The following is a 24,773-nucleotide window of genomic DNA, read 5'->3' as shown; positions in this document are numbered from 1 at the left end:
ACAGGGAAGGAGTCATAGTGATGGTATTCTCTGTTAAAACTATACAGTGCCCCCAGCAATTCCATCATTTTGAGATGAACAAAGACGTGAGCAAGATACCTTTGTGAATACTTTGTATATTTATATATTTCATGAAGAAGATTAAATAGCATATTCAAATATCTAGATGCTAAGCAGTATAATAGAAATATTCTGTTTGCACTTTAGTCTGAAGTTTTATATATTTTTAAGCAAAACTATCAGTACCGAACATTAAAGTCATTTTTACCACAGAGCTAACAGGCTTACTATTTTAGTTTAAAGAAAAATGTGGACATTTACACAAATGTGTAGTGGCTTTGCTATAAATTGTAGCATAACCATCTCCTGTCACTTTAGTTGCTGGCCGAGAAGTGTTATGTACAGTAAACAATAACTTTCACGCATAGTGTGAACAAAAATGGTATGGAAGGCAAAATTGCCAGACAATGTTTAACAGCTGCCCTCTTGACGCTTGTTCCAAAATGTTTCCCACCAGAATATACATTTGGTTTGTATGGTAAATTACCCTGAATTTATTTTTGACTGCATTTTCTTCAGTTGTGTTCAAAGCATTGTTCTGTGTCTCGCAAACATTTTCTCACATACAAGCATTCACAGAAACTTGACATTGTTTCCCTTAGTTTTGCTTTTGAAAAGCCTACTGGTACACATATACTTCCTGTCAATAATAAGCAGTTTAACAGTGTTTCATGTTTATTTGACAGTTATACTGTGATTCCTAAAGTTGTTGGATAAAGTCATTTGATGTTCTGCAGTCACCTAAAACATGCATGTTAAGCAGGTATTTACTGATTGTGAAAATATTGCTAAAACAAAAAAGCATTTTATTGCACATTGGCATTATAGTTCTCAACTACCCCACATTTTCTGAGACATAACACAAGGACTCTGTTGTGATTGACTGATTCAGTTCATATTAACCAAGAGTTCATCTTATTAAAGCAGAGTTGTCGCAATAATTCTTTAAAATAAGCCTCGACAAAAAATCACTTCATAATGGCTGCAGCCAGTAGCCAGTATCCCTCACTATGGGTAATTTTTGAATATTGTTATGGCTTTTGTCCATATCGATGAATAAAGAAATTCACTGCCGAGCTTAAAGTGTGGAAAATATAAGGTATGCATTTTTAATATTGGCAATACTTGATTTTGTGGGTTAATTTTCTCAATTTGCCTTGTACCTTAATTTATGGAAGAATGGTTCTTTTCTTGTTTACTTTCACTTTTGGTGCAAATCTCTGGGATTGCATTTATGTTAAATCATGCTGTCAATTAACTTGCAGTTACAGCATACAAACTGCCATTTTACCGTGCTGACATCCTATGTTTGCTATTTCTAAAGATAAGATACGTGGCCTCTTTTCCATCTCCAGTCTTTCAACCTACCCAAAACCCTCACTAATATTAGTACAGACGAGGTTGTTTTACTGAGTATGTGTAAATATTTTAGGTTCTTTGCAAAACGTTTTTTTTGCTGCTGACAGTCCTGGGACAGTGGTTCCTTGCTGCTTAGGCAAGCAGCTCTTATGAGGTTTTGGTGAATGATGTGCTTGATCTTAATATGAAGAAAAGTGCACAGCTGGTTTCTGCTGACATGTCTCCTTAATGCGTACCTAAAACAATGCATGAGTAAGATTGGAAGCATACTGCAAGCTGTCTTCATCTTGCGGCTACCCATCTTTTCCAGGAAAAATAGGTACCAAGGCCTGGAGCTTCATCCAGAAGGGGGAATCATGAGTCAGGTCATTTCCTAACTTGCAATTCTCCCCCAACTATGTAGTGCCCTCTAATGGTATTTTTGTTGTGCGGTGGCAAGGTTGTGCTGGAGACAGGGACATCATCTCTTGAGGGAGAAATAAGGTAGCAATGTGAGAATTCGCTGAGGCTGACAAGTTTGAGAGCGTGTTTGTGTTCTACGAAACCAAGATGTTTCAGAGATGACCGATTTGCTCTCACTTCTCATATAGCCCCACCAAAATCCCTTCCTATTCAGAGAATCCCTATAGTATGAAGGAGCCGATTTCAGCTCATGGAGTCAGCACTGACCTTCCAAAGATCCAGATCCACCCCCTACCCTAAATCCGTTATCTCACATCCACCATGCTCTTCTCCCTAGCCTACACACCCCTGAACATGACAGACAATTTTTAGCTTAGCAAATCCCACTTAAACTGCATATCTTTGGACTGTGGGGTAAAGAGCACCCAAAGACACATGGGGAGAACATACAAACTCCTAGCAGGAAGTCATCAAAGGCTGGAATTGAACCCGGGTCTCTGGTGCTGTGATGCAGCAGTGCTAATCCTTGAGTCATTGTGCTTCCCTAAGGTTCAAACTTATTTGTTTGACAAGTTAATCATGTGTGCCTCTGAAACAGTCCAGCAGATGTCCATCTGTTTATCAAAGATTTTGCTGTATTCGTCTCTAGACTTTGTAGGCATGTTGTGCAGTAGTACTGTATTGTGAATGCATGGCTGAGCTCCAAAACCCACTAATCAGATGCCAGGAAAGGGGTTGGGAATCCTAGAATCTCTTCCTATTTGCCATTTTTATATCTGACCACTTCCATTTTGATACAGATGAGGACTTGAGAATCCCATTCTAAGTCTCCAAATTTGCATGGGTTTGAAACTTGGACTGTTGTTTACAAATAGTGCACCTGATATCATTTTAAGTCAGACACATTTTAGTAGTCTGGGCATCAAAGCAAATTAAGTCAATATCTGATATAAATGTGGGTCAGTTTCAAGGCTTTACTGTCATTTTCAAGTTCCTTAAATTGAATTTGTCTGTTATAAAACTTGCCTGTAAATGTTTGATGATGACAATCAAGAGACACACCTATACCTGTGCAGTTTAAATAAATTTGCAATTGAACTTAGCTGAGTACATGATTAGTTGTTTTAAAATGCTAGTGGGCTTTTTATACCCATTTCTGGTTGTATTGGCAAGTTGATTTTTGGAACTGAGAGAAAAGTTCTATCCTGGCCCTTTTGCCCACAGGTCTGACAGCAACAAGAGAACCACTGTGACTGGGGGGCCATGAGGAGGCAAACCAGCAGTTATTAGTGGAAGGGTCTCCAGCTACAAACAGAAGAGAGAGAAGGAGAAGAGATCAAAAGAGCCCTTATCCCAAATGAGTTTGTAAGACCAAAGCATCTTCCCTTCAATTCACTACAGAGAGGAGGTTTGAACAAGTGATGTTGCACCAATTGGGCTCCAGCACTAGGTCACACACTTCATTACCTGCGGCTCATATGATGACTGTCGGCTTGAGTTTATAAACCTTGGGGAGATGCCGGGTGGTGGCAGGTGATAGAAACACTTTGTCAAAATGAGTAGTGCACCTCCTTCCTTGTGGAGTCAGCGAATCTGGAGGACAGGATTCTGACCCTCTCCACAGTCACAGACTTGGTGCAGGTCTTTAATGCGTAGCCCAGTCCATGGCAAGAGCCTGGAGAATATATGAACAAGAAGGATGTCCAATCATTAGCAGTGCTGTGCCGCGCATAATGTTGGCCTAGCTTGTGTGCGCTTCCTTGGCAGTAGCTGTGGTGCATCTATCCTGCATCAGCTCCCCACTGATTCTCAGTGCAGCTGGGCTCTTGGATGATCAGCAGACTGCTTGTGTAAAGAATAATATGCTGTGAATCCATGGTTCATGACAGCTTTTGGGAACCCCCACACAGACTACAGAGATGTGATCATGGCTCTATCACTAGAGGCATGCTTGTATCATAGGTCAGCAGAAATCAATATCCTGAAACCCTGGATGTTCAGCATGAAAGAAGCCTGCGTGTAGTTTTGAGAGAGTCTCCTAAATTGCTGAAGAATTGTGTACACTGCATACGTGCACTGTACATATACACTGTACACTACAGATCTTGAAAAGGGGAAAAAAAAACTGGAATGAAGGAATAGAGGCAGAGCTAAAAGTAGCTTCATGATGTGATGACACTAATCCTGTCAGCACCAGAGCTATATACCAGCAGATTATTCAGAAAAGCAATCATCCCACCCCCCTGCCCCTATCCATACCAACAGCCCCTCTTACCATCAGACCCAGTCCTTCCATTCTCCAGATGAATGATCTCAACTTAACCATCACCATTGGTGTTTTACACACTTCACATAACCTATCAATAAACAATGAAACTTTACAAAACAGGAAATTCAATGAAAATCTGTAATGCCAAATTGGCAGAATATACATACAAAATCTAAGTGCCACCCTGAGTGCTAGCCTGTAGTACTGTTTTTGCTCATCTTGTACATAGCAAACTGTTAGCCTACAGTCTGCAGGATGAGAGATGCAAGGCTGCTGTGTTCCCAATGAGAACGTCCATTGACTTATTGTCATTTTCCACAAAGAATTTCATACTGCTGGCTGAAAATCTTTGCAGCACCCTTGTGTAGTAATTATTCATATTCAAGTTCAAGTGGGAAACAACAGCTTTATATTATTAGGCTGTTAATCCAGAGACCCAGATGACATCCTGGGGACCAGGGTTCAAATCCGACCACAGCAGATGTTGGGATTTGAACGGAATAGAAATCTGGAATTCTGAGTCTAAATGATGCCCATGAACCCATTGTTGATAGTCACTAAAACCCATCTTGTACACTAATGCTGTGCTCATAGAAAATGGGAACTGCAGATGCTGGAGAATCCAAGATAACAAAGTGTGAAGCTGGATGAACACAGCAGGCCAAGCAGCATCTCAGGAGCACAAAAGCTGACGTTTCGGGCCTAGACCCTAGATGATGAAGGGCCTAGGCCCGAAATGTCAGCTCCTGAGATGCTGCTTGGCCTGCGGTGTTCATCCAGCTCCACACTTTGTTATCCTGGTACACTGATGCTCTTTAGGGAAGAAATTGGCCATTCTTTTCAACATGTATGTCCAGTCCCACAGCAATGTGGTTGACTCTTAACTTCCCTTTGAGCACATGGGGATGGCCTAGCTAGCCCTTATCCTCTAAATGAATTGTAAGAAGGTACTGGAACACTTGGTACTGACAAAGTAGACAGTGCCAGTAAGAAGTGCATACTGTAACTAAATGCTTGCATTTCCTCTCCACAGTTTTGTGAACTGCCAATAACCAGTTGGATTAGCACTGATATTAGTTACATTACAGAAATTAGACAGAAACTAGATCAATTAAAAATTCCTCATTTTGGGAACTGAAGGAATACAATGGGGCCACATTTTTACCTGTTCAAGTCCAATGAATTTGATAAAACATGTAAATTCTATCTTCACACTGGTGTATTGATGAGGTTCACAGCTCTTTAGAAGTTTGAATGTGCTAAGCTGCATTAAAGTGTGCGCTATTAAAATACAACCTCAAGTAGCATATTATTGTCAATGTGCCTTTACATCAACTTTTTTCTGTTTGCAGTGGCTCTTTGTCTGTGGTGAATTTGTATAATGATACAAAGTATTTTGGACAGTGATGATAAAAATAATCCTTATTCTTTTTAAGAAGGGGTTGTGCTATACTTGAAGTTCGCACTTGCAGTTGTTCCCCTATCCACCCCCACACCCAACCCTATCTTTAAAGACCTAAATCTTGGCCAAGCAGTCAGATGAAGAATGATAGCATCAGGTCGATGGAAATGAAGCCAGTAAATGAGTCAACCCCCCACCTCGTCACACTTTTATGTTTTCCAGCAGATGAGGAGAGCACAGTGCCCAGAAAGTGATTTGCTGCCCATTCTGTTTGGTTTGTAAAGTACCTAAATGAAGGGCCAGTTTTTCTAACAAAAATTTTCTTTCATTGACGAGGGAAAAATTTAATGCCCTTATGCCTTCTAAAAGAGAACTCGTACATAAAGTATGAAACCTAATTCCTCTATGAAAGCCCTATCTGCTACTTGCAACTAATTGTTTTATCACCACTTAGGAAATAAATGGAACATTTTCACTGGCAATGCGTTATGACACAGAGTGGTGGCTTATGGGATTACATTTGCAATTCCTTCCCAGTCAGATGTTGGGTTTGGTGGATGCCAGACACCAACCTACTGGAAGGGAGTAATAGCCAGTGTGGGGCCAGACCAGAACACTTCTGCACCCCCTGGTGGCCAGTTCAGAACAACATCTGCAGTGCCCGGGATCAGATCGACCAGCATTGTAACCAGTATGCTGAACAGAGAGATCAAACTAAGTACATAACTGAAGAAAGTTGGAGGTATCTTAACCTCACACGAAAAAAAGCCAAAAAGACATTTTTCCATTAGATTAAATATGTCCTCATTATTCTTTCCCATTGACCAAGTGATTGATCAAATCTGCCATAATTATGATAATTGTCTTTGCATATCAGTGTAGCAAATACTGCCTCTGCCTGATTTTAAGGCAGCCAACTGGAGTAAACATGATGGCCATGGAAAAGTGGCAATAAACCACTTACTGCCTCCTTTAAGATGACTGCTAACATCTTGGAAGAGGCGTTACAATGGATGTCGTGCGTGTCTGCCCGTTAATAGTGGTAAGCGTTGTTAATATGTCAATTATGTTCCCTGTGTATGTCCAGACAGCAATTTACAGAAAAGGCTCCAAATCTTTCCTCAGTTATTTTTTGTGATATTAGGAGGAGACAATCTAAACTGTGTTGGAGTACTTTGGGTTGCTGCCTTCTTAACCACTCATCCTAAATCTCCCGTGATCAGCTGTCCCTCCCTTCATTCTCAGACCTATATGCTTCTGGCCTGCTCCGTTGCGCGGACTGAGTGGTGAGCTGGAACAGGATGTCTGTTTGCAATGTGCAGTTTGCTGGGGCCATGCAAAACCAGGCCAACGGTCGATGGCTGAAAGGTCATAATCTACGTCATTATCTGTACCCTCTGTGCATGCCACTGCTCACAAGTAAAGAATCGTTGTTGTTCCGAAAACTCCAAAGTCTCTGTGTATCTATCGGTGTATGTGTGTATGAGAGAGGGATAGAGATAGAAAGAGACTGAGTGGAATTATGACATTCGGGGAAGGAAACAGTAGTCACAAATGTTCTCAGGTCTTGTACACGCTCCCAGGGTTCACAGTCGTGGGAATTTGACCGGGAAATCTGTGGCTCGGTTAGTCGCACTCTTGCTTCTGAGTTGCCAGGTACATGTTTCAATTCCCTCTCTGGGGCTGGAGAGAAAAGACTCGCACTGTCGTGCAGTGCTGAGGAAGTATTGCGCTGCCATACGTGCCGTCTTTCAGATGAGGTGTTACAATGGCCCCATCTACCTGTTCAGGTGGATGTAAAATATTCTATGGCACTATTTTGAAGATGGACATGGGAATTACCCTCGGTGTCCTCTCTACTATGTATCCCTTGATCAGGATCACAAAATACTGGTAGCCTGGTCATTATCCCATTGCAGTTTGCGGGAATTTGCTGCGTGCTAATTGGCTGCTGTGTTTCCTGCATTGCTACAGTGACGACACTTCAAATGTAAGTATTTCATTTACTGCAAAGCACCTTGATGTGTCCAGTGATTGTGGAAAAAAGAAAGGTATGTCAATGTGAGTCTTTACTTTTAATCTTTTTACAGAGTCCACCAGGATGGCAGGGAAGATGTGAAGGCCTGCCTACAATACTGGCTTCATGGCATGAAGTCCAGGCAGTTAAACCCTCCACTGTTTCCTTGGCAAGCTGGAGGTTGAATGTAAAATTCCACTTGACCTCCCTTAATAAGTCCCTTAAAGAAGCTTATTGGCTGCTCCCCTCATGGAAGAGAGTGTTGCCTGCCCTGAACCTCCCTCAGATTAAGATGGCCATGCCATGAACAAAGGTCTGGATTCCGCCACAACATCTGCTGGCAGTATTTTGGAGGTTCTGCCCCTCTGTCTCTGTCCCGGGCAAAGCTAGAAAATTCAATCTGAAGTGCCTATGTGTATCACATGCTCTAAAATGATAACCTTTGGTATTGCGCAAAGATGAAATGTCATTTTCACATCACTTTTTTTTTAAATGAGAGAGTATAAATGATGCCACGTAGTGATGTTAACGATATCATTTTAGTTTGGGGGTGCAGGTGCAAATGGTAACTGAGCTTTCATTTTCTTCATGATAAATTTGGTCGCTGATTAAAATACTGACATTATTTCTATGCCTTTTTAAAGGCTGTGGCTATTGGTTGTTTTGACGTTAGTAATTGATGTGATGAGAAAGTTTTTGGATGCGTGAAACATGACACAATATTTGGTGAGAACCGGAATGCAGTGTGGTGTCTTGCGCATGTTTTACAGCCAAACTTTTTTTTTCAGCTGACGTTTTAAACTAGTTCAAATGCTGCAAAATTAACTAAACAGGTTTTGCTATTAGTTTTGTTGTCACTTCAATAATGTCAGCTAACTTCCATAGTAAAGAATGTAAACCAGTCAGATCGGAGTTCCAATTATATTTGAGATAATAGTGCAGACTCTTAAATATTTTTCCAACTAACAACTAATTTACTACCGTCGAGCTTTATTGGTTGATGATACTGAAAATGAATAGTTATATCTAGATTTAATTTTGAGATTGCTGATGTGGAATCAAGAAAATCTTTCCAGCATCGTGTAACAAAAAAAGCTCCAAAACGCAGGGATTTATTTTTCAATCCTTTGCAGCTATTATTATTAAACTGGCCAAAATGATGTAGAACGTCCGGATGGACAGTCTTGCCCTGATTTTTGTTTGCTTTTCTGTGTTCAGTGTGGAGGAGTGCCTCCTTCAGATGACCTGGCTGAGATGGGAGGGCTCAGCAGATGAAGGATTGCAGGAGAGAACCAGTTATGTACTAGTTTAATGCAAGGTTACTCTGTGCCATTTCTACATTCCTGCTCACAGTTTGTTTCATTCTGCGGAATTTGATTGTATTGTTTTGGGGTTAGCGTTTCTTTTTAAATAAGATACGTTTACTATTTAAGTAGAGGTAACTTGCAAAGGGTTACAATTTATTCAACGAAATTACTACAGTATATCTTCAAACTCACTTGCCTTTTTCTTGGGAGGCGGGGGCCGGTTTTAATTCGGAAAGAGTATTTTTAATATTCTAAAAATAGGGCTGGGATGGTTATCGATACAGTTACACCATTTTTTAAAAAAATGGATAATTGAAGAGCTCATCTGGTTCAGGTGATATTCCTCTTGTAGAAATTGGGGTTCTGTGCCACAGTTAAGAGTGTTGATCACAATGATTAGGGACATGTGGAGAGCGGGTATTAAGGATCCTTAAAGGCACCTCCACTAGCCACTCCAAAAAAAAAACTATCCCAAGACATTTCTCAGTTACGGCTCTGTAGACTCCTCCGAGATCGACATCGTCACTGCTGGCCTCTGCCTGTCAGGTCAGGACACATCCGTCTTCTTATATACTGCCCTCGCTCAGTTAAATTTCCCTTTAGCCTGATTCACTTATCTTTCTCAACATTAGAATACCTCGTTTGACTAACTCCACTTCTGATCTACCGCAAATTCATTCAACGGTACGTGAGCAAAAGTGATGGCACAGCGATAAATGCAATGGACACAGCCTAAACCCTCTCCCCTCAAAATATGCAGATTACAAAAACCATAGAGAAGTAGTGCACATTTGTTTTAACAAGGAGGCCCTAATTTGAGATGGTGCCGGGATTGATGCTCAAAGCCCAAAGACGCAGAGTGCACCTACAGTCGAGTGAACTAGGGGCGCAGTCAATTTTCCTGGTGGAATCTGCTTTTAAATATAATTTTCACATCCCGCTCTGCATTTATCTGTATTCACTACCTGTCCAGGAGACTCTGACTCTGAACTGAAGTGGACTCCACCTAATTTTAGTGTGAGCCTTATTGATAGCTTGAATTGCCACCATAACAATTGTGTTGGCTGAAATGCTTGGGTTGAAGTCCGTAGTTAGATGTTTCAAATTTTAAAGACTCCCAACATTATTTTGTAGTGAACTAGGAGGGGAAAGATAAAATCCTGGTCTGGGCCCCACAATACTATATTCAGTGTTAGCTTGCTGTTGAAACTCCTTTGGAGTTTCATTAACCTACCTATTTTCGACATGGTTTATAACAGCCTGTGCAATTCTTTTTTAAGCTAAACTGTGTAAAACAAGTTTCAACTCATGTTCTGTTATTCTCCAAACCAGCTACTAAGATGGCATAAAACCCACACGGTGTTTTTAGTTGAATTGATTGAATTTAGACTTTTGTTGATTGCCCTCCTTCTGGTCAGACATAGCATCTATATTTTGTAGCTGCTACATCAGAAAATTTAGATCATTTTCTTTGAATGAGCCTGTTTTATAACAACAAGGAAGTAGACAGTTCCATTCTCCCCAGTTCCAGTCGGGGAGGAAAATAATTCTCTGATTTGTAAAGGTATAAGCGAAGTGAAACTCTCTCAAAAACTTTTATTATTCATTCTTTCATGTTTTTCAGTCTTTTGATTTTCCAATACAATTGGAATTTTTCTTTTATCACATGTTTTCCTTTATCCATCGGTGAACGTTTTTGATATTTAAATTAAAAAGTAACATTCCAGTGATAACATTAGCTAGTGAATAACTAAATGCATTCTTTTGATCTGTTCTCAATGTATATTTTAAAACAGTTTATTTTAGATAGGAGCATAGGAAAAATTATTTATATGTTTGATAACCATTTTAATTGCACTAAGGCTGTGAAAGCTATCAGTACCCTATCAGAACTTGAAATAATTCTTCGATATTTAGCGATAATATTTTTGAGCATGTTTTGACGCAATGTGCGTGTTTTTCTGTTAAGTGCACATGACCAGTTAGATATGATAAGACCAAAGACTCTGGAGTCAGTTATCTGTGTTTTGTTCACAAAGTTAAATAAGAAATGAACAGTGAGCAATGTACCACAATAGAGATGGAAGTGCTACATAAATGTATTTTCAATGAAAACTACATGTATTTAAATCAGCTAAAGCAAAATATTTTCTTTGTTTCTCGTGTTTTTAATTCAGTGACTAGTCAGATAATTTTATTTTCAAAACTGTCAATGTTTCTGCACAGTATCAAAACATGCAAATAATTTATACCCTGTTCTGATTACTGGGGCCATGTTTGGTGTGGAAGATGCTGAATTGACAAAAGAAATCATAAAGTCCTTTAATTTTGTACCAAGGCTATTTTACTATATCCCCCCTTTTTTAAATTAGTGTGTTTTTAACTGAATTATTCTTTACCTTTCATCACTTGAGGTTGGAAATAGAACATAGAACAATACAACGCAGAACAGGCCCTTCGGCCCTCGATGTTGCGCCAACCTGTGAACTAATCTAAGCCCCTCCCCCTACACTATCCCATTATCACCCATATGTAATCTACTCATGTAGTATGCAACATGGGCTATGGTGAGCCATTTTGGGGAATAGGTGAATGAACCCTTTCTTGACATACAGTTTTGATGTGTTGTTGTATTTTCCAACCGAGCCCCAGATGTTGAGAGGAGATTATTGCTAGTGAATGTGAGAGGTGTATTAATGGGGATTATTGCTCACTGTCACCCTCATTACTGCCTAATCCCACCTCAATAATATGCATTCACCCATTTTCCCACCCACTGGATAGAAATAAGATGCTAAGAATACCCAGCGTAAATATCAGAACGGATACCTGGAGATCACAGTTCACTGCATGATCCAGAACAGATATCCTAGAGAATGCTGCAGTGGCTACATGTACTCTACATTGATGGACACATGCCAGCACCTCCACATCATCAAGGCACATTTCCAACCCATTTACAATACTCTTCTGCACTTTAATGATGTACTTTGTAGTGCACTGGCACTGCTCATTGCGATGCTGCTGCAGGAATGGACAGCACCCAGCTCATTTGCTGGATCAGACTGGGCTCTTGCTCGCTTTCGTAACGTTCATCCACTTCATGCCTACCTGTATGCTCACAGCATCCTGCATTGACCCGTTTTGTCTTGCCATGTATTTTAGCACTTTGCCTTTCAGCCACACCAAAAAGTCTCTCAGTACTGCTGTCTCACCTTGCATAAGGTGGAATTCAGGGTCTCTATGGTGGTTAAGGGGTCAGGTAGATGGGTTGGATATGGTCTTGAAGAAATACAAAACCTGTGGGATTGATGGAGGGCTTCCAGGATGGGGATGTTTAATCTGGGATTTCACTAAGACAGAGAGTCAAAGCCTGAGACTTGATGTTCAAGGAGCATCCGCTGTTGCTCTCCAACATGTTCTAACTAACAACCACCTTTTGGACATGAAAGAACAGCCACCATGTCAGGGAAGGGCAGCATAAGTGCTTCATTCTATGAAGGAGGAGGCTTTGAATTTCAAGTTATGTGAGGCTGTTCAAAGTGTAACACTATGGCACATTCACCCACACACTGAAGCTGAAACACACCCGTGACTTGTACATGCTTTGTGCTCTTTGGTCATTAATCTACTGTGTGCGTTCCAAATCCTTGAGCCAAGCACTCCTGATCAGATCATGCAAGATAATTAAATTTCACTAATGCCTGCATTGTGTTAGCAATGGTTATCTACTTCTAAAGATGAGAACTAATTACCACAGGAGTAATCCATCCGTTGCCTGCACAGTGTGCAGAGGCTGCTCACTTCACACCTTTGGCCATCGAATATTAGGTAGTGCAAAGTATGGGTGAGCTCCAAGTCTTCAGTGTTGTAGTTGCAACCAGACAGAGCGGCTAATGCTGAAATGTGAATTGATACTTACAAAAGTAGAATCTTATTTATATGCAGATCCCCCCCCCCCCCCCCCCCCCCCCCCCCCCCCCGCCTCCCCAAGCCATGGCAGTGTAGCACAATATTGGACAATGATTGCCAGGACATGGATGTTTCTGCACCAACGCAAGACTGGTTTGCCTGCAAAGGCTAAGATTCTGTTCTTGTAGGTGGTGATGAGATGAATATCGTGCTGCACTACCCATCCTGGCTATTTTGGTTCTACTATGAGCTGTTTTCACCAGCAGTAAGAGGAAGGGAGGGATTGAGTGAGATAGAAGTAGTTGGTGCAGCTGTTAATGCAAGTGTAAAGGTGGGATAAATGTAGTGAGCTGTCAAAAGTGAGTGAGTAGACAGCCCAAAGGATTAGTTGTGTGGGAGCTTGGTTGGGGAGAACATGTGACGGAAGACGTTGCCAGCTATAGAGAAAAATGTAGAACATGAGCCTAGGTAGGAGTTGGGTACAGTAGCAGAGAATGGGTAGGTGCGAAGTGGCAGGGTGAATGGCACCCTGGTGGAATGGAGAAGGTTAGTGACTTTCTTCCTGCATTGCTCAGCATTTTTCACATTGTAGAGACCACACCGATACAGGTAGCAACCTTGGACCAGTGTCTGGTGTCATAGTGTCCTCTGCAGCGCCCTGTCCATCAAGTCATCCAGGCCCCTAACTGCAGAATGGGGTGCCAGACTCTCCCCGGCTGCCATGCAGGATGAACATCTGCAAATGTACTGGGCAGCTCCAGTGACCACGTGTGCAACAGCCTCTTATCGTTGGTGTTGGTATCAGGGATACCGATGTTTTCAGGAATATCCTTGGTGTAGTAAGTACTTCTGGTTGTGGTGAGGTGGGAGAATAAGGACACTGTAGGGATGTGGTAGGTGCATAAATGAAACATGTTTGGGACAGTTATGGAAAAAGAAAGCTTTGTAGCTTGAGAGAGAAACCAAAAATTACACTTAGCCAAAATATGGTAAGATTCAGTGTTTCTCCCTTTCCCAATACCATGTTCAGAGCTCTATCCTCCATCTGTTGCTATTTATGCATTGTGATCATTTGTAATTACTGCTGCTGGACATTGAGTCTTCAAGAGATGTGATTTTTGTTCCAGATGTTCCTATAATTTGAGACTATAGTAGCTTGTTGCTTAATATTTTATTCAGCATTTGAAATGTGAATTGATGCAGGTAAGTAATCATCAGATAATAAAGCTTTTAGTAAACTCAGTCAATAGTTGTAATAACAATGTATAAGTTTTGTTGATGGTAGCATGTGTATAAAAGGGAATTGATATTCCAAGGAATTGTGATCAATGAGGTGAATGAACCATAAACATAGATTGTAAGTAGGTCTGTGGGTTAGTTGAGATTGGCCTATTTGAGATCGTCTACCTGGACAGTAGTGGACAGAAGACTGTTAGAAGGTTTTGACTGGAGCCATAGATATGAATGTTTTAAGTAAAACTCCTCCAATGACACCAGGAACAAAAACAATCGCCGTAGATGCAGCTCAGAGTTTTGCATGACTAAAAATAATGCCCACAATCAATATCGTGAAGATAGCTTTCTTTACCTCAGACGAAGAAGCAAAGTATTCTCCCTAAGGCAGTGTTGTTGCTTTGAATTCTGACATTTAAATGCAGAGTTAACCAGTACTCGCTGAACCAAGTTGCATTGGCAAGCACTTTGTTTCTTTTCAGGCACTGTGTCCAAGGTGGGTGATGGCAACCATGGATTTGCATTGATTACGTTGATGATTTTAGTTGGCAGAGTACTGCACTGATTCACCACTGCCTTTGTCAGGATGACTGACCAGGAAACTCTTACTCTTACCAGCTGCTTTCATTGTATTGGAAGGATGTAGGCTGATAATCAAGCTGATTGAACACATGGATTAAGATTAGGCTCCATCATGCCTGCTCTACCAATTAATAAGGACTCAACTGATGTAATTGTGGCCTTAAATTCTCATTCTGACTGACTCCCCACTACCATACAGGCCCTTGTTACTCACCTTCCATGGCCAACATGTCCTGAAGTGGGACTTGAACCCCAGCTACTGGCCCAGATGTAACAATGCTACCACCACCCCATGAGTACTCCTTGGAGGAAGCATTACGCTATTGAAAATATATGACTTGGCCATTGGTCACCCAATTCAATTGATCCATATCTTTCAGAACTCGCAGCAATATAAATACCATAACAATTATACATAAGGGACAGGACTTTCAAATGTTGGTGAGGCCTTGATTCGATATGGACACAATTTCATAATCACAGCTTTGGGGGTCCAAGTGCCTCTTGGACAGTTTTAAATTTTCTAAAGTCTGGTGGGGGTAACTAATTGGGAGTCCACTTAATGGTCCTTTAAGCTCCTTTAAGAGCTCATTCAGTGCAGGATTTTTTAAGGGCCAATGATCAAATCCGAAAGATCTGGTGTGAGTTAGTACCAGGCTGTTACATTTATTACAAGATTATCAGAAAATTTCTTTATATTTGTGGACAACTCACAGTGGACCTTTACATTGAGTGCATGACCATTTTCCTCCATATCAAAGCTGCTGACTTGCCTGCTGTTTCAGGCAATGTAGCAGCAGTCCCCATCATGGTTGCTGCATTTGCCACCAGAGCTGGGCCATCAACTCTCCTCTTGGTACCACTAATTGAGCATTGGGATCATCTCCCTTCCAATTAGGGTATTTACATTTCAAAATAACATTGTGTGAAAAATTTAATTGATGCCCCTGAATCGTTACCTGGAATTTATTAGGGCATCGAGTTCTGAATTCCAGTTCACAAATTTCATTTGCACATTTGTAAATGTCACCCGGGACCTCGGCTCATAGGAGGTTAAGTAGGGTCTTTCATTATAGTGCAGTGTGGGAAATAACAAATTGACTGCATGCTTTACATGTGCTTCATTCTCATTTTTCAACAGAGTCAATCAAAAAGAATATCAGGTGAGGTGTAAAATCAGCTGACAATTTTCTATTATCCATTTTGTATTAAATAACAAAGGTTAGTTGAACCCTCTAGGACTCTTTGACAATGTAATTGTTCTGTCATTCATTGTAGGGGAAAAAAATAGATTTTTTTTTGAAATTCATTTTGTGTTAATGTTAATCCAGTGTGGTTTTTAATTGTGTAAAAGGTAGTGTCAAATTAATGAGTTACCTAACCTTAAAGTAAGATACCACTGGTTATTAGATTAGCTGCAAAAAAAAACCTTTTGGCATTCTCCTAATATTTCCCTCTCCACCCCACACCATCTTATCCAAGCCAATGTCCGATAATTTATCTGGGAAAATATATGAAAAGCTAACTATGAGCCCTCTTCCTGCTGTGGGTAAATGAGGTATTTAGCTCATGTGTTAAATGTTTACACTCACACACCATCAGCTATTGTCTGCATTTAATATATCATAAAAGGAAGCTTTACACAAGAACAAAGTCCTCAGTGCTGAGGGAGTGCAAAGTGCACTAACTATAGAAACATGAAACCGGAGAGAAATTTACTTTCAGCAGAAAGGCAATAGCGTTGGTTCTTATTGTAACTTAAGACCCTGACTGGAAAGAAATGTGGAATAGAGAACAGAATGGTTACAGTCGCATTGATAAAGGCTAAAGAATGGATTTTGGAGCAGAAGAACCTAAAACTAGATCAGGAGAAATGACTAAAAAAAACCACAGTTGCAAAGACATAATCCTCAATTCCTACCCTTTCTCCTTGTCCTTTAATGATCTTATATTTCAACATAATTGCTAAATGTATGTAAGTTAATTATTAAGTATCTTTTGTGACAATTTAACCTTGACTATGCTTCCTGTTTAAGACCAATGCATAAAATGTAGTTTAGTAGGAGACTAGATAATGTAATAAATTGTGCACCATGTAAGCCTGTTGCATATCCATGCACATCGTCTCTTTAAGTTTATTGTGTGCATGGTGGCACAAAAATGTTTAAAAGGCCACACATTTAGAGAGACTGCTATGGTGCATAAATAAAAACTTAGGTTGCTCAAAATAACATGTTCCTGGATAGCAATATGCACTTTTTTTCAAAGTAAACATTAGAAATGGTATTTGTGACTTCTAAATGTTTTATTTTAATTACTGAGTGAAATGAGAGAAATTCTAGGCCACTGTTCTGTGCAGTGGACTCAGACAAACTAATAGCTGAGTTGAAACTGCTTCAATTTACTTTTTACCAAATAAAATGAGCAGGGAGATAAGATTTTCATCTCATCAATCTCTGCGATGTTGGAGTCTCAACCCAAAGAAATAAATGTTTTTGATATTAATCAAACATTTCAGATGTTCTTTGGTCAGATTGTATTCCTTTATTCAACAGGTTCCTTTTTCCCATAGACTCTGCAGGACTTTGATTCACAAAAACCCTGTTACTGCACATGAATACGTGCCTCAATATGCCATAGCAAGTGCTACAGTGTGCACGCAGTGGGAGCATCAGTCCTCAAAATAAATCAAGTTCTCCTCATGTAAACACCATGACAGCCTTTAGGCATTTTAACAGGGTAAAACACGGCAACTCTTAAGTTATTCAGAATGAATGATTTGAATTGGATCTGAGTTCCATGTAAACTGAACTTAAGAGGCTTATTTCCCAAGCTGTTCTTTATTAGCTGAAATTATTGTCCACCAATTGTGCACATTACAGCAACACAGCATGCTGCTGCCACAGAAAATCTAAACAGCAAAAAATGTAGAAGCAACTGAAGTAGCGGGGCATAGAGTTCAAGTGTAAAAAAAAATATTGCCAACATGTTTCTACTGTACCTCCTACAGAATAGAGACATTTGTTCAGGTACCCAATTATAGTAATGTGGTATGCAGTACCTTGATAGGTGTTTCTATACCAAGCCAGAAGAAGCAATTGTAATCCTTTAAATGCACTTAAGAAATTGATGTTACAGCCTCACAATCTGTTGCAAGACTTGCTTCCTGGCTGATTGCAAGCATTTCTATCTTAATTGGATCACTGGAATGTGATCTGTATTTTGGTTCTTAGATTATGTAAGACTGTGACTTTGTTATGACAGCCTAAAACAGATGCTGAATTGATGGATATTCTGACCCTTAATGTAGATAAGTGGTATTTGCAAATCTATCCACATACATCCTTGGAAAAACTGCATTAAAAAAGACAATGTCCATCTTGTGCAGGAAGTTTAACCTAATTTTCATTTCTTTAATTTAATACCATTGCTATACAGAACTGCCATAAATCGCCCCAACAGTTTTTGAGATGAATTGTTCATTAATCCATTTTTAAATTGTACTGAAAGTGGATTTATAGCCATGACATATTTATGGTATTGCATGTGGTATTTTGTTAAGTCATATTGATTTGTAAGTTATCGAACCCTAAAGGACAACATATTTGCTGTTGTTATTTAATATAACCCCATAACCAAAACGAGTCATAAAGTATGTGGATGCTGTTCTGGTTAGCTTTGATTCACGCTCCATACTTAGATTGAATTTTTAGATTCTGCTGGGGCTAGGTATGAAGGCTGAAGAGCTCAGGATTTCCTGCTGCCAAATAATGTGCCAGTTTTCTAGCGTTATCCCAGTCTGGACCTATTTTCCTGTATGTAGATGGAGCATGAGTGGGAAAGAGCTATTGGACAGCACAATGGCACAGTGGTTAGCACTGCTGCCTCATAGCGTCAGGGACCCAGGCTTAATTTCAGCCTTAAGCAACTGTCTGTATGGAGTTTACACATTTTCCCTGTGTCTGCATGGGTTTCTTCCAGTTTACTCCCACAGTCATAATATATGTGGGTTAGGTGGATTGACCATGCTAAATTGCCCTGTAGTACCCAGGGATATGCAAGTTAGTTGGATTGACTATGCTAAATTGCCTGTTGTGTCCAGGGATATGCAGGCTGGATGGATTAGCCAAGGTAAATGAGGGATCACAGAGATATATGGGTCTGGTGGGATGCTCTTTGTAGTGTTGGCACAGACTTGATGGGCCGAATGGTCTGTTCTTGTACTGTAGAGATTCTGTAGTTGTGTAGCAGGGCTACCTGCTCAGAAAGACAGCTGATTTAATGGGGGTGATTCAGTTGGGAGCCTGTTAAGGCCCATACCTGCATTTCTAATTTGCTTCCAGGGGCATCAGTCATTCTGATGAAGAGTCACCGGACTAAAAAGATTAACTCTGCCTTCTCCCTGCAGAGGCTACCAGACCTACTGAGGTTTTCTTTTGTTTCAGATCTTCAGCATCCGCAGTTCTTTGTTTTATAATCAGTTGGCGGGAGGGAGCCTCACATTGGAAGATGGGGATGGAATTTCGCAACAATGCTTGAGGAAAGTTTAGAGGCCCTAGTGGCCTTGCTGGTTTCAAATGCAGTTGCAGTTGCCTTGTGCAGGGGCTTTCCTTTCATACTAGTGGCCCAGGATGCTTGTCTATTCTTTTACATTTGGGTAAGTTAGAGAGGGCACCTCAAAATGGAGGCACTGTTTCTCACTCACCTGTACTAGAAGTTGTTGCTTCTTCTAAGCCTGAGGGCCTCCTATTGCTCCTGTGTGTTTGGGAGCAGAAGGCTCAATGCCTTCTATGAAACTCACTGCATGAAAAGGTGGTATTTTCTATGACTTTTTTTTGGTTCTGACACCCATTTGCCAATATTCTGAAGCCTGTGGGGAATAAACTTGCCCCCAAGTTTATCTTGACAGTAGCGTTTTTGAATTGACAGATGCTCCAGAGTCTTAAACAAAGGTGATTGTGAATATATATTTTAAAAAAGGATGAACTTGTTGGAACATTCAAGTTGACTGGAACTCACAAGTTATTTAGGAAACTGTCAAGCCATCAAAGGAGCTGTCACGTTGTTAAGTTAACTGTCAAGTTAAATCTCCTCACCTTTAGTTGTTTACACAACTGTTTTGTATTAACCAAAAAGTAGTTACTATTTCATTGTTTGTTGATGTAAGCCTGAGCGTTGTCATCATAGACTTTGTACTGATTCAAAAACCCATCCTTATCACTATGGGGCACCTGCCATTTACCAATTGGATTGGCAACTCCAAATACTTACAAAATTGCAGAAGTGGTGCTATAAATAAACATGATTATTTTTATAAAGCATTAAGTAATTAGAGAATTTTGTTTTCTCTATCAGTCGCAGTGATTTTTAAAGTAATATTTTAGATTAATCAATAAATAGTTAAGAACTTTGAGTGGAGATTTCACCTTCCTGTGATATGAGCACTGGCACAAGGGTGAGAAAATAAGTTCATGGTGTCATAGAGTTTTACAGTGTGGAAAGAGGACCTTCGGCCAATTTTGTACATTATGGTCATCAAGTGCCTATTCCACTTTAGTCCTATGTTCCAGCATGTGCCCGCTGATCTTGTAGGCTCCGGCACCTTAAGTTTGCATCTAAATACTTCATAAACACTGTGATGCTTCCTGCCTCTACCACCTTTTCATGCAGTGAGTTTCAGATACCCATCACCCTTTGGGTGAAAACAATTCTGCCTTAAATCCTTTAAAGCTAACTTAAATAAGTGCCCAATTGATTACAGCGAGAGCGATAAAAAATCAGAATCTCGATATTGAGAAAATGTTTTGTGATTTTTTTTAACCCCTCAAGCCTTAAATAATGATTACAGGTTCTCAACATTGAGTGGCAACTGCCTTAATTCTTTTGCCTTTACATTTCATTAAAACAACAACTTGCCTTATTTATACTCCATTTCTAACTCTCTTTCCTGAGAAACTAGATGCCACAAATTCATGTGAGTTAAGGACCTGGTGGCTGAAGCTCACCAAATGCTTGTCCTGGCCAAACCTGAACTGCATCTTTTGTGCAATGTCCCTGCCTGCTCCATGCAACCTGACTCTCAATCTGCACAAGTTGCCTCACTATTTCATCATGTCTGTTCTTTGATCAAATTGCATATTGCTTCTCCCCTTCAACACTTTGTCATTCGGGAACAGCCATGACTTGCATGATTTTTGCCAGGTCACTTTGTGTGCAGGAATAACCACACATCTGGGACAACTAAAATTTCCCAACCCCAAAGCAGAAATTCTGGACATTTAGTACAAAGGGTCAACCATTTAAGACAGAATTGAGGGGGAATTCTTTCTCTCAGACAGTCATTAATCTTTGGCCTTCTCCACCTTAGGGAATTTGAATTGTTGAATATATTCAAGGCTGTATTAGGTAGATTCTCAAAAAATTGAGCAGTCAGATTTGTGAGAAACATGCAGGAATGTGGAATTGAGGCCAAAGTCAGAGCAATGCTAATCTTCTTGAATGGTAAAGCAGTCTTGTGGGTGAAATGGCCCACTGTTGATATTATTTCTTATTGTTAATATAAGCTGTGTAATCGTTATCAGTTTTCTTTCTCTTATAATATGTACAGTCTTCTTAAAAAATTGATATGGTTTGTCTCTTTTGCCCTTGAAATTAGCTGCTGTGATAATGATTTGAAAAAATAATACAAGGAACCAGTTGGTGAAGGTTGATTGAGCTTCCACAATACCAGGCTTGCTGTATGTACTCTGAGCCAGCATCAAGGGCAGTGCACATTTCGTCACATGGGATTGCAAGTTGTGTTTAAGGACAGCTTCAATTGTGTCCAAATGATGAATGTGGGGTTTATTTACAACCCCTCCCTCATTCTACCTCAGGTGTAGCTGAAACCTATATAATACAAAGAGTATAGTCGCAGCACCATCATTAGGTAAAAACAGAAGAAGAAAGTAACTTGTTATCAGGATAATCATTTAATGATATGATTCAGTGTTATTTGTTCTAAGCCTGATAAATAGGAAAGGCTGTTTCTGCTAGATGTTGCAAAATGTTTCCACCAAATACTAATAAATTATAAACTGTGTAGAGCACAGCCTCAGGTCTGTGACAGCACACATGCTGGATAGTTGTGATATGTTACTTGCGTGGTATTTTAGTGCTCGACATATGAATTAATATTCCTCCCTTGGTGTCTGAAGGTTTTATCTGTCAGGCTTTAGACCACCCTTTCTTCTTAATGGGTTTCCCCTTATGGCAAATGTGATAAAAGGGCAGAACAAATGAGTTGTTCTTGGGTTTTAAGAATCACCTCACCTTTTTCTTTATAGAAAATGTACAAGCTCTTGATTGTATTGCTGGGAATACTCACCTCTTTGATCACTTACAGTAAATATATCGTTATGCAGTTTAAGATCTTGTAACTTATTATATAAAAAAGTAGAAGTTTGATATTCTTTCTGAGCTTGCATTTATATTTTAGTAGAATTCATGGATTTTAAAAATCTAGCCACTTTTCTCATTTTTCCGCTCTAAAGCGCTATTGTTGTAGAAATTGCTGGTGTTTTGTTAATTAATTGTAGTTTAATCATTTTGCATCAGTTAGATTACTTTTAATAATTTAATGTATCTGTCATTAAGCCAAAAATGAGTGGCCATTTGATCCGGTTGTTTAAATGCTTTGATATTTTAATAGGAACGCTACATTATGAGAAATTTAGCACCATTTTTCTTTTGAACGTCCCAGGTGAAACTTTAAATTGTGGCCATATTTGCCTGGTCAGGTGGCTGTAGATCCCATGACATTTTTCTGAAGAAGAGCTAGGGAGTTATCCCCAGTGTCTTGGACAATACTTATCACTTAGTCATTGCTGCAAAAGCACATTATCTGAGCATTATCACATTGCTGTTTGTGGGAACTTGCTATATGCATCTTGGCTGCTGCGTCTCCTACGTTACAACAGTGACTGTACTTCAAAAGTACGGTGTTGGCTGTAAAGCAGTATTCATATAAAACACTCTATGTAACTTCAACTTTATGTCTGTCCAGCTTTTTCTTCTTTTTCTTTCTTTGCTTCTTTCTTTCGTTGTTTCTTTCTTTCTATCACTCTTTCTCTTCATCTCCATCTCTTTTCCTCCCCCTCTCTCTCTCTCTCTCTCTCTCTCTCTCTGTCTATTATATTATATACATATCTCACTTTCTTTTTCTCTTTCTCTGTCTTTCTTTCTCAGTTTTTCTGCCTTCCTCTTTTCTTTCTGGTCTATTTTTTTTCAGTGAGTAAGCTGTTAAAGCTGCAAAATAAAAGCCAGATGCTGCTGCTGCTGCTCTCTAAAAGGTGAAGAGAGTGAACATCGGTGATCATATTTGATACTCTATGGTCATGCATTGCCATTTGTTTTATATATTGGAAACTATTCCATGTGATTACCTTAGACTAATTAAGACAGAATTGGTCATTCTAATGCAGGAGGAGAAATTCTGTTTTCTTGAAACATGACAGTTTTCAAAAATATTCTGTAAAATGAATACATCTGGAAAAATGTAAACTTACTTGTCAAGGTATCACATGGAAATAAAGTGTTGATCTTAACCACTTATGTGTTGATAATTACTGATCTGAGTGAGTGAATTTTGTGCAGAAGAATATTGGACTGAGTGGTTTCAACTATATTAATAACCCCAAATACTTAGGCCATTTAAAGGAAAAAAATTTTTTGACCCTTAGTTTAAAATGTAAATAGAATTTTTGATGTTTAAATAATTGTTTTGCTGATTTTATTTTCTGGCTGTACGTGTATTTTGAATGTAATAGTGTATAATCACTCAATTTGTGTAATGATTTCAGAAACACAGTATTTTGTTTGGATTGAGAATTATGACACATTTATGTATTATTTATGCATTTAATGACTAATTATGTTGTTATAATTATATGTTTCATGCCTGTTGTTTCAGTAAGTTGAAATAAAAAACACTATAGGTTTGTTTCCTGATAAATCTGGGAAATAGGCTGGCAGTTAAACTAGAGGAGAAATCAAAATCTTTTGTTGTGAATCATTGTGGGTAGTTTGTGGGAACTTGTTTAGAGAGTTGCGGTAGATTTAGTAAAGTGAAATGATTCAAAGTGAGTGACTTGGACATAAGTTATAAATAAGTTTGTTTGGTGCAAGCCTCTCTTGTATTTGTAAACACCACTTTCAAGTCTTCCTTTTCTTGCGCTCACTTTTGGCTCTGCCACTCAAACTATCCCAACTCTATGCCAATTCTCATGTGGCATAATAGATTCTGTTTTGTCGGTGCCCTGTCAAGTTTGATTCAACAACACAAGGGCTTAAAATTAGCTGAGATGTTACCATGATAGTTGTAGATCTGCTGAACTATACGACGCACAAATTGATGATTACGCTGAAAGAATTGGTAGCGGCAGACACCTTTATTCATTCAGGCTTGTTCATTTAAAAACAAGGAGAATTCTCTTCTTGCTGTTAGTTCTGTCATGTTGCTGCCAGGCTTCCTGCTGTGTGATTACAGCCTTCGCTACATTGGGTAGTCCCTAAAAATTTTGAATCAAATGGCTTCACAAACATAACACTAATTTCAATAACTGGCACCACGTTTCCAGAGACAGACCATTTATTAAGACTAATATTGTTGACTTTTAACTGGTAGGGAAAGTATGTATTCTATCGAAAAAATGTAAAACTTTCCATTGTAAGGGAAATTCATTGCAATCATGGGTGGTCATCATAAGAACAATTGATAATGATACACAGATCTATTATGAACCAGTAAATAATTCATAAATATGCACGATATTAGTGCATTCCACTATTGCACTTAGACTCAAGTAGTAAAAGCTAAGGAAAGATAAAAATCAGCAGAATATAATACAATTGATTTATTTGGAATTTGGTTTCAGGAAGCCAACGGGCCAATAATTTGCCTAAGCTACCTCTGAGCAAAACCTTTTTTATATAAAATAATAAAGATAAAAGTATTTTAAAATCATCTTCCTTCCCACTTTACAGTCATCCTTCAACGAGCCCTACAAGGACATGTGTTTCCAGACAGGCCAGCTGCTTGGTCCACCCGTTTTTTATTTCAAATGATTTTCCCATGAGGTGATTAATAGGCCTTAATTTTTTTTTATCTGAGCTACTTCCAGCTTTGTATATCTAACTCTGTATTCTCTGCTAGCATGGATCACTAACAAAGCGAACGTAATAGCTCAGCAA

At 39.4% G+C, this 24,773-nt stretch overlaps 1 protein-coding gene across 8 annotated transcripts in view; it reads left to right on the top strand.

Annotated features, from left to right (window-relative positions):
- Positions 1–24,773, top strand: part of esrrga (estrogen-related receptor gamma a) — a 247,058-nt gene that overhangs the window by 68,018 nt on the left and 154,267 nt on the right. The window contains exon 1 of one of the 8 annotated variants that reach the window (XM_048535447.2): positions 7,060–7,148. The exons of the other annotated variants lie outside the window; for them this stretch is intronic. The gene's annotated coding sequence lies outside the window, so the exon portion shown is untranslated. Of the gene's footprint in view, positions 1–7,059; positions 7,149–24,773 lie in introns of those variants that run through there. 8 annotated transcript variants of the gene reach the window in all.

The sequence above is a fragment of the Stegostoma tigrinum genome, chromosome 9, assembly GCF_030684315.1.
Source record: "Stegostoma tigrinum isolate sSteTig4 chromosome 9, sSteTig4.hap1, whole genome shotgun sequence".
NCBI lineage: Eukaryota > Metazoa > Chordata > Chondrichthyes > Orectolobiformes > Stegostomatidae > Stegostoma > Stegostoma tigrinum.
The sequence above is the reverse complement of the archived record's forward strand: the minus strand, read 5'-3'. Positions and strand labels throughout refer to the sequence as shown.